This window comes from Bactrocera latifrons, unplaced genomic scaffold (genome assembly GCF_001853355.1).
Source record: "Bactrocera latifrons isolate USDA-ARS-PBARC rearing strain unplaced genomic scaffold, ASM185335v1 scaffold_39, whole genome shotgun sequence".
NCBI classification, from domain to species: domain Eukaryota; kingdom Metazoa; phylum Arthropoda; class Insecta; order Diptera; family Tephritidae; genus Bactrocera; species Bactrocera latifrons.
Genome location: NW_017537034.1, coordinates 1832281 through 1843389, shown reverse-complemented (window position 1 = coordinate 1843389; position 11109 = coordinate 1832281).

The following is an 11109-nucleotide window of genomic DNA, read 5'->3' as shown; positions in this document are numbered from 1 at the left end:
AGCGATGCTGATAACGAGAAGGAAAAAACTAGAGGCGACTACGCTGAACATTGATGGATACAATATCACAACACAACAGTCATTGAAATCCCTGGGTGTAATCATTGACGTGCGGCTAAATTATCGGACCCACATCACGAAAGCCTGTGAGAAGGCAGCAAAGGTGACGCTTGCATTAAGTAGAATCATGGCCAACATAGATGGCCCTATTCAGAATAGACAGGCTCTTCTGGCAAAAGTTAGCCAATAATTAATGTACGCGACACCCATATGGGGACCAGCATTGCTGCACAAAACGTATGCGAATGCGGCGAAAGCAGTAGTTCGGTTAGGTTCAATTAGGGTAGCGTGCGCATTCCGGACTATGTCACACGAAGCGGCTGGAATTATTTCAGGTATCATGCCTCCAGATATTATGGAAATGCAGCTAAAAATAATGTATGACAAAGTGAAAAACGCGGAAAAACGCACTAAACGATCAAGAAAAACAGCAAGAAAGACAAACCAACTTTAATGAGTGGCAAAAACGATGGGACGAAACATCAAAAGGTAGATGGACACACACGTTGATCAGAAACGAGCAAATGTGGGTAGAGAGAAGACACGGAGTATTTACATAAATATAGACATGATGATGGGTAAACGGGAATGAGAACGCGTGGCATATTTTCTTTCTTTGCCGTTATAAAGATGAACGAGAGGAACTAGAGAAACCACTTTCAGAGCGGCTAACCCCGGAAAGCATTGTACCACACATGCTACGTTCTCAGCAGGCTTCTCTATGCTTTAAGTTCTCTGCATATAGTATGTCGCAAAATGTCATCTCATAAGTTATAGGTTAAGTGGATGTTTCCTCTCAATGTTTGTCCACTTTGTATAAAAAAAAATACCTCACTACTTTATGTTCACTTGTATTGTATTGTATTTCACATTCATATGGCGGGATGATATTTGCAGAGAAATAGAAGATAGAAAAGGTTCACGATGACGAAAATTTTGGGACATTTACTGTTTTTTATGAGCGTGTTTCATCACACCACATAATAATTAGTTCATAATAATTTCATCACATTTAATATCAGTGGAAAATAGCAGAATTGAGCATTTTCAGTGTTAAATGAGAAAAATTATGCTATTGCCGATGTTAAGGAATATACGCTTACATATTCGAATATTTGCAATGCGCAAACGACTGCGCGTATGGTTTATATATGTATGTATGTAGGTATTTTCTTTATAGAAATACCTTAGAAAAAAGTCATGTTTATGTTTTTTCCTAATATTTAATTAATTTAGGTTTGATAAGATATGTATAATATTATATGTATTTATTTGATAGCATGTTCGCCCATATTCACGTATGTAATTATGTGTGCATGTAAACAAAACGAACCATAAGCAAAAGGTTTATACATTTGTCCACACACAACTTTGTATGTAAATATGTACATATGCATATTGTTTCGTGCGAAATTTCCGTTGGCACGGACAACCAATGGCGAAGTACACGTTTTGTCAAAGAGTCAATTGGCGACAGACCGACTCAGATAATACGTGGCCTCAACCAGAAACCACCTTGTGAGAGAACGATCCTCGTAGTGTTGGACTTGTCAAAAGCTTTTGACACAGTCATAGAAACATCCAAACTGAGAAGAATTGAACAGGGGGTCCCGCCCCCTGGTGTCCTCTTCCCGCTACTGTTTAACTTCTACATTTCGAAACTCCCGCAACCTCTTACGCTGATGACTGTACGATATTGGTTTCGGGCAATGGAATCGACGGCATGTGTTCGGAAGTAAACAACTACCTCTCCGACCTTTCTCGTTTCCTCACACTTTCTCCCACCAAATCCACAGCGACCATATTCACGAACTGGACGAAGGAGTATAGACTTGAGCTTAATATTGCAGTCGATGGCGTCAAAATTCCGACTGTCAATAACCCTAAGATTTTAGACGTAGCTTTCCTCCTTCCTAGCTTTCCTATTTATGCTCCTTCTCTCCTTATACGAGCGCGATTATCGCCAAAGTACAGAGCCGCAACAAGATTCTCAAGTCGCCAGCCGGTAGCACATGAGGAAAAGACAAATAAACGTTGTTGGCAACTTACAAGGCAATCGGCCGGCCGGTCCTTAACTACGCAGCACCAATATGTTCGCCTGGACGCAGTGGAACGCAGATGAGGAAACCTCTGATCTGCTAGAATACTGCACTCCGGACAACGACGGGATACCTTTTGATGTCTCCCATTAAACACCTCCACAGCGAGACGCTTATGCTTCCTGTAAAGGAGCATAATGAACTCCTCTCCAAACAGTTTCTGCTAAGATGTTTCCGAAGGAATCACCCTTGCAGCCATCTGCTTGGAGTGGAACCGCCTTCCAGGAGCATCAAAAGGTCCTTCCTTAACTACGTCGACGACGTCGTACAGTACGCCGACCGGGCATCGGACGCAACTGACTTTCGACAGGTACTGACCACCATCCACAGTGGAGCCATCAACACATTCACCCCCGTGAATGGCGTTCTTGGAGTCAAACCACCACCTATTGTAGACGAAGAGCTCCAGTTGCCGCGAGAACGCGGGTGACCTTAGCGCAACTTCGTTCTGGATATTGTAGCATGTATGTTCTGCATGCAACGAGTGCTCGCATGATACTGGCCACCTCTTTGCATGTGCTACTAACCCTACTCATCTAACACCCTCTTCCCTTCGGTCCAACCCAGTCGAAACAGCATGTTTCCTGGGCCTTCCGTTAGATGATCTCGACGACAACGCAAATGACCCTTACCACCCAAATGGGGATTAGGTAACCGTTAAAACAACAACAAGTGCAAGGACCAGCGCTGTCCGCAAGATGTGCGTTTGCTTCGTTCATTCTCGCTTCGTTGTTACAGCGATAAACACGTGTGGGATTTATTCGAGCGAGCGCAATTGTCATGACAAACTTAAATGAGGGGACGCGAGGGACGCGATTCGTGATTACGAAAAAAAGAAGACCACTTTAATATTATGATAAAAAAATCTATGACAAATTAGTGGACGAAATTAAAGACGCACAACTAGCTGTTCAAAAATCTCAAAAGCAATACAGGAGACTGAAGCAATTTAAGGTAATCAATATTTGTGGTATACGAAAATTAGTAAATAAGCAGGAGCCCATGAAGGTCCACTTGTATGTAAATGAAATTTTTGACATAATTGAAGCAGCTCATGTGGACATCGGACACGGTGGTCAGGATAGACTGACAAATGAAACTTCTCGAAAATATGCAAACATAACGTTAGAAATGATAAATATTTTTCTCTCTATGTGCGAAACTTGTCAGCATAAAAAGAGTATGAAGAAAAAAGGACTTGTTTCAAAACCCATAATACATTCTGAAATGAACAGCCGTTGACAAGTCGATCTTATCGACATGCAAACACAAGAAGACCGGGGATTCAAGTTTATAATGGTATATCAGGACCATTTCACAAAATTTGTTTTGTTACGTGCACTGAAAAGTAAGAGAGCCGCCGAGATGGCGTATCAATTGACTGAAATATTTTTTACATTTGGTGCTCCTTGCATCTTACACTCCGATAACGGCAGAGAATTTGTAAATTCTGTCAGAAGTGAGCTCGTTTCATTGTGACCCGAGTGTAAATTGGTCCATGGAAACCCAAGACACAGCCAAAGCCCAGGATCTGTTGAAAGGGCTAACCAAGACGTGGAGAAAATTTTGGCTTCATATTGTAGTATTGTTTAAATGGTCTTATGCAGTTTATGAAAAATCGGGCACTTCATTCCGGTATTAAACAGTCACCATACAAAGCAATGTTTGGTATCGAACCGCGARTAGGGCTTATGACTTCGATTTTGCCTCGAATTGTTATTGAGGATTTAAGAGATGAGGAGGATTTTGAAAATGAGTTGAATAAAATAAATATGACGGATAATACAGATAATGCAGAATCCGAGCCTGTAGCTAGTTGGAGTGGACAGCATCTGATTATAACTGAAGCCCAACAAAAAGCCGCTGAACCTCTTATAATACCACCACACGACAAAGACATTATAAACAATATGAATCCACAAATAATGGCATCCAAAGAAACAGCACATCAAAACTTAAAAAACAGGCTAAGAAAATGACATTGACATCAGTTGCAATACACGTTCCAGTAGAAATCGATGATAATGTAAAAACCCCTAATGTTGACAGAGCAAAAGCTGATCAACGTAATATAGTCGGAGTGGATCTTCAAAAGGATGATCAAGGTTTTCACAAGACAGGGACGTAATATGGAACGTTTGACAAATTATATTGCAGTTATGAACATACGCGTTACTTCATTGTTTTATCAAACTTAGTTATATTCCTTTGTTCTCATTATGTTGCTAATGGGTAATCTATTTAAATGTGATTTTCCGGTCAGAATTTGACAAGTGCAAAGAAAAATTTTTGCGTGAAGAAGATGTACCGAATACAAATTTACCTTTGAGAACTGTTGCTAAGGAAACAGCCATAGAAACAGGCAAAGGATTTATGCGTTGCGTATGCAAGAAAAGATGTATATCAAAGAGGTGTCTCTGCAAGAAAAATGGTTATCTATGCGATTCGAAATGCCACAATAGTTTGCCTTGCAATAACAAATAAATCTTGTAGATTGTTTCTTTTTGAAATTTTATAAATTATTTTAAAATTATTAAATTGAAATAAATTTTAAATTATTTTATCTATTTTTAGTTTTAACTACAGTTCGATTAGACAACTAGCTCTAACTGGGAAAAACTCGTTATGTCTCAAAACCGGTTTTAACCGGTTAACCGTTATGTCTCGAAACCGATATGTAACGTATACATATCGACGCAGATTTTTGCAAGCCGCGTAAAAATATTTTTTATATTCTTTGACAAACACAGTCAATCCCGGTTATGTGCCACAAGTCAAAGATACAAATTTTTGTGGTTTGTTAAAAATAAAAATATAATATGGCACATAAACGAGTGCGGATACTTAATTTCTATGTATTTCAAAAATCAAACAAAGAGATGTAGCAAGATATGGGCAGTTAAGAGGGATGATTTTCATTTAAGTGGGGTACTACTTAAGCAAGATTCACTGCACACATAAATCAGAGGAATATTGCATATATTCTTTGGCATATTTCTTGACTTGAAAATCGGCAAATAAACTATGTTGTCAATTTTATTCTAATATATTTGAATACTTATATTTGCGGGGTTGTCACTTTTTCCTTCTCATACAAATATCACAAATTGTTCAATTTATGACTTTTAGTTTTTGCCATCGTCGCGAAAAGACGCTTGCTGGCAAAGGCATGCTCGGGGGGATGCAATGGTGGTTGTTTTTATGAATAAAGCAAGTTTGCCTGTTGCGTTCATGAATGAAAATATTGTTGTTGTGTACTTTTCTACAAATTTGCGCATCAACTATTTGGCTGCCATATTGACTTGTGACGCTGCTGATACTATTTGAAACGTTTCTTGTTTTTGTAGAACAATATTTGTAGTTTATGCGGGCGACATATTTACATGTGTACGCAGATATGTATATATGTGGGCTTGCGTATGCATCATTTGCGTGGGAATGTCATACGTACATATGCATCTAAGTATGTACATATAGAGCAGTGCGCACAGATTATATTACTGATAAACAATAAAATCATTATTTGTATTTGAATTGTACTTACATATGCTTGTACATTAACTACAACTCTTGTTTTGAAAATAGCATAATTTAATGATGAAGTTATCAATTTTGAATGAATTCAGAAAAAAACGATATTCATATCAATGAATATGATTGCATGTAAACATATAAAAATATAAGGAAAAGGCCAACATACGTCTGTAATAGCAATGTATATTTCTGAGCATAATTTTCTTTGAAGGTTCACGCGCCGCTCTGTTGACGCGCCACTGTTAAACGCTTCCCCTTCGTAGCTAACTGTGGTGAAACACGGTCATCGCATTTTGTTGGCTTTTGACAGTTCACATGTTTGTCCATTGTTAGACCTTCTCTATAAACATACGTTCTCTGATATATGTATGTATGCTTTCGCTTTGGAAACGGGGGGAAAAAGTATTTACTTTTGTCTACTCTTTCGCCTGTTGAGTGAAGTTCGGGCGGTTGATATTCCTCGACATTACGCCTCTATTACATACTTTATATAATTTGTGGGAGTAATGTAAAGGAGTATTTGTTTGGATTAAACACTTAGCATATATGTATGTGTACATATACATGTGTATGTACTTACATATTATATTATAAACATTATAGATATTTAAAAAATAAGTGATATTTTCATATTGACTTCAACTATTCCTTCGAAATAGTAAATTTTAATTGAAATGTAATCAATCTTACATGCAATGCTTGATATTTTCTTCTTCTTCAATGGCGCAGTCACCGCTTACGCGGTTATAACGGAGTCACAACCGCTCGGCAGTGGTTTCTTCTTGCAGCCAGGTCCTTCTTTTCGTGATATCTAAAACGGATTGGAGTTTTCTTCTTCCTCTAATTCTTCTCGATTCAGCTCTGCAGCTCGTATTATTTTCTCCAGCTAGATTAGCTAAATTGAAGAAGCCGGACGATAGGGAGTCGCCTTGCCTTGGTGACAAATGGTCGGAGAGGTCCTCCCCGATCCTAATGGAGCTTTTGGTATTGCTCAAAGTCAGTTTACACAGTCGTATTAGTTTTGCGGGGATACCAGATTTAGACATCGGAACATAAAGACAGCTGCTTTTCATGATGTCAAAAGCAGCTTTGAAATCGACGATGAGATTATGCGTGTCAATCCTCTTTCCACGGGTCTTTTGCAAGATTTAGCGCATGTTGAATATCCAGGTAAGTAGGTTTTCCACGCCTAAAGCCACTCCGATAAGATCTAATGAGTTTGTTGAAGTGGGCTGGAATGGAACGTCCGGTCCATCGCTATCGATTGGAGAATCGGGTTCACTCGCGCATTTCGTCCTCTCTCCTTTTTTGTCTGCAAATGCGTCTCACTTCTCTATCTATCCCATCCATCACCATAAAAGCCGGTCTGTTTTCTCTCAACTGCAAAACGGCACTCCTCATCGTCCAGATGTTCCTTTGCATTTTTCGAAAACCAATAGTGTTGAAATAACTGTACGTAAGAAGCTTGAAATGCCGTCCCATAGTTCTCTTATACCGTGTTGCTGATGAGTCTTCTCAGAGAGCAGGAGTGCAAGTTGAGATTGTGATTGCAGCTTCTCGGTGTCAAACATACATTGAGTTTGTTGACGTGCGTTTTGCTGGACAGAGGCGGGGCTGCAACAAGAGAGTGTTCCAAGTCACATCTATAACTGTGGAAACGTGTCTTCTGTTTAGGTAGCTTGATGAATTTTTCTACGCTGGAATCTAGTACTACAGATAACCATACTTCGAGCCCCAGCGAAGCCGATCAGATTGATATCATTAAAGCTCTACTGAGAAGCTGTTTTAAAAACTAAATTTTGTATTAAAAACTCAATATTATATTCTGTTATTTTTTAAAAGGACATGAAACGTTGTTCTTTTTAATCTGCGCCTGGTATTTGTAATATGCTCTTGTTGTTGTGCTTCAGCGTTTACATACAAGTATTATTGTAATCTTATGGAATGTTGTTATGACGTTTTGCGAATTACTTCCCGAACCATTTTCGTTGGGTATGTATCACGTGCATTTACAATTTTTCGCAAAACTGTATTTTGAAATCTTTGCACGGCTTCGATGTATAACGGTGCAGCATACCCCACAAAGCGGTTTGAATGTTTGTTTTTAGACTAGAAGCACTTTGTTTAATATATGCTCCTTGCACTTCAACTTTGCATCCAGAGTCATACCAAGACATTTCGTCAAGGTGGAGTACTTCATTCCCAATGCGTAAGAGGATATACGTTGCACATAGACTTCAACTCGATTAAAGTAAGATACCATTTCTGAGTCTATTCTACCATTTCATTGATTGAAGACTGCATTCTTTTCGACGACTCAGCTTCATTTTTGCCGATCGTAATGATGGAGGTATCATCTGCAAATGTGCCGATTGTGCAGTTTGGCCTCGTAGGCATGTCGCTGGTAAACCAAATGTATAACAGTAGTCTCAGGATACTTCCTTGGGGTACACCTATTTTTATTGGCTACTAAGTTGGTTAGAAATTGTGGAAAGAGAAGTCTTAATTTATGAAGTAAGCCAAGGTGCCCACGCTATCGAACGCCTTGGTTAAGTCAAGAAAATCAGAAGTGCAATTGTGCTTATTTCCATCGCAACTTTTATTATGCTTGTTATTTCATGAACTTAGTATAATGCCTTTTCCTTTAATTATATTCTGAAGTCTTTTAATAATTACAGCTTCAAGTAGCTTGTACGAAATAGGCAACATCATGTCCATAATGATGCCAAAAATCTTCCATAACTTCTGAGATTTAAGCAAGCGTTTATTATCCATGTACGCTTTGCTAATGATTTTCGAGATTGATTTTTTAGTCTTTTTTGGTTTAAATCTAGCTTTGATATTTTTATTTTTATTTATTTGTTGCTGGTTGGATATAACCAACACGAGGTAATGTGCCATGGAATACAGAAGGACTAAACGTTTTAGATACTTCCCCGGAAAAAACTTTCCTAACTTTTTTACAGCTTTCCAAATGGAATATGATGTTTTCAATGTAATTAGAAATATTTTGATTTTTAAGTGAAGTTTAATATGATGTTCTGAAAAATCACTGATTTTCGCAATTTTTTAAATGTTTGAATCAAGTAATCAGTCCGATTTGTTTTTATAAATAAATACATTCATGACGAATAAAAAATGATTTATTGTATTTTTATTTATTGGATGTATAATAGTTAAATAAATTGTTGAAATGACAATGTCCACGATTGCGGTCGTAGAATTGGTTTAAACAAAAATGTAAAAAGATTATTAACCTGTAAAAACGTCTTATCGCCCTGTGGAACCTGTTTTTTTTTTTTGAAATTTGATAAAAATGGCGACGACAAAAAATATGAAATTTTGCCTATTTTTCGACAGTTTTTTGTAGAAGAAGAATGGAAGCTTGCAAAAAAAAAACAATATAAAATTTCCATATCGCGATAGCGAATGACGTTAACAATGCTCTCTCTTAATTGGAAGTCGATATCTTAAAAACTTTTCCTTTGAGAGTGGAAACTGTTGTGAAAAACACAACTTTCCACAAGAAACGCTATAGCAACCGTACYGATTTAATTTTCGATTTCAGAATTTGAGAGATATACATTATTTCCATCATAAGTGACACTCCGTGAAGAAATAGACTTTGAGTTGCAAGTACAAAATTATATTTCCATAGTCTTCCATGCCACCAGTAGATTCTAACATGCCTCTAAGACAGTTGAATGGTAATTGAGCACGTAGTGATGAGGATAAGGCAAATTGATTGCCCAAACGTATATTGCCCAAAGAATAACTTTCAGTTGCCAACCAAAAAGGCAAGATCATACAAAAAAATTTTGTTTTTTAGTTCTAAAACGAAATCCCCATTATCTGCAGACATATTTTGTTCAAAAAATGTTAAGATTTCATTCCGTAAATCGAACAGGCGCTGAAAGCTTCTCCCACGGCTTAGCCAACGAAACTCAGTATATAATAGTACGTCACCGTATTCCGCTTTTAGATCCTCAAGAAGCGTTTTGAATTTTCGGTGGTTTAAAGAGTTGTGGCCCCCTTTAATTTTATTTATAATTTTAATTGATATATTCGTTCCCTTTTCAAAAAATCCCCTTTTGCAAATAACGCTTGCTGGTGGATTATACAATGGAAAAAAAGAACCTTGAAATGATTTTTTAATAATTGCCCTACTAATCCCTTTTTCGATCTCACCATTACTTTGGCTTCGTCCGTACAAATTCCGGCTAATTTATTTTAATCAACGAAGCAGAAGACTTTCTCAACCAAAACGTTGTAAAGAATTTCACCGGTTACATTGCTATGCAAAGCAATAACATCAAAAATTTCTTCGAAAGTTTTGATCGACAGTTTTTACACAAATTACACTGGATCACAAATTTGAATTTGTTTTTTGTTCCACGGATGCCACTATCCAATTTGTATGTGAAATGGCTCGCTGATTTCGAAAATCGAGTAAATTTTTTTTTTTATGGATACGTATTTGAGATATTTGCAATTTACCGTTATTCGACCAAAAAAAAAAGTGTCTTCATTTAATCATGTATATCTCACTGACCAGTTGAGCAATCTTTCTGCAAATTATAGAAAATAAAAGTGAATGAAATTTCCTAAAAACATTGTCTATTCCATTTTTCCATAGGCCTTATAATTTCCGAGAAATTGATTAATCACTTCGTGTTTTTAAATTTTTTTATGAAAAGATTAAAAAAAAAATAAACTTTGGCAAGAAAAAAATTTTAAAACAAAAGATATTTTAAATTTTTTTTTTTTGTATATTTTATATGAAGTCCTGTTCCTTTATAAAAAACTAAGCTACCAACGAACAAAATCCATGGATAAATAGGAAAGTTGTACATGATCAAATAAATATATCCAAGTCGCGCCATAGTCAATGTATACGTATATGTGTACGTAGTGTGTAAAGTATGGGTGGGATATCTAGCTATGCGCTGTTTCTGCTAAGTAAAAAGTCAATTTTCATGACATTTTTGGTTTTTATAAACTCATTTATTTATATATTAGTAATATATATTAAAACAATGTGTTATTTTTGTCTTAAGTTGATGTTCTTACATTATAGTCGAAATGRTTATGTGTTTTGTTTTGTCGTTTATTTAGTTTAGGATCGGTTTCTCTTATGAGAAACTGACAGTAGTCACCCATCATACCGACGTCCCAGAAACCTTGGTATCGATTCTCAATTAATTTCATTTGCTGGTGAAACCTTTCGCCATGCTCGTCACTTTCGTCTTCGAGATTTGCCGGAAAAAAATTTAAATGGGAATGCAGAAAATAAATGTTTAGAGACATATTTACGCCTGGAGAAAAAAGAAATGTAAATATAAAAGATGTAAATAAGTAAATTATAAAATTTTATATAATTAAATTAAATAAGTTTTGAATAATCACCCATTTCTGC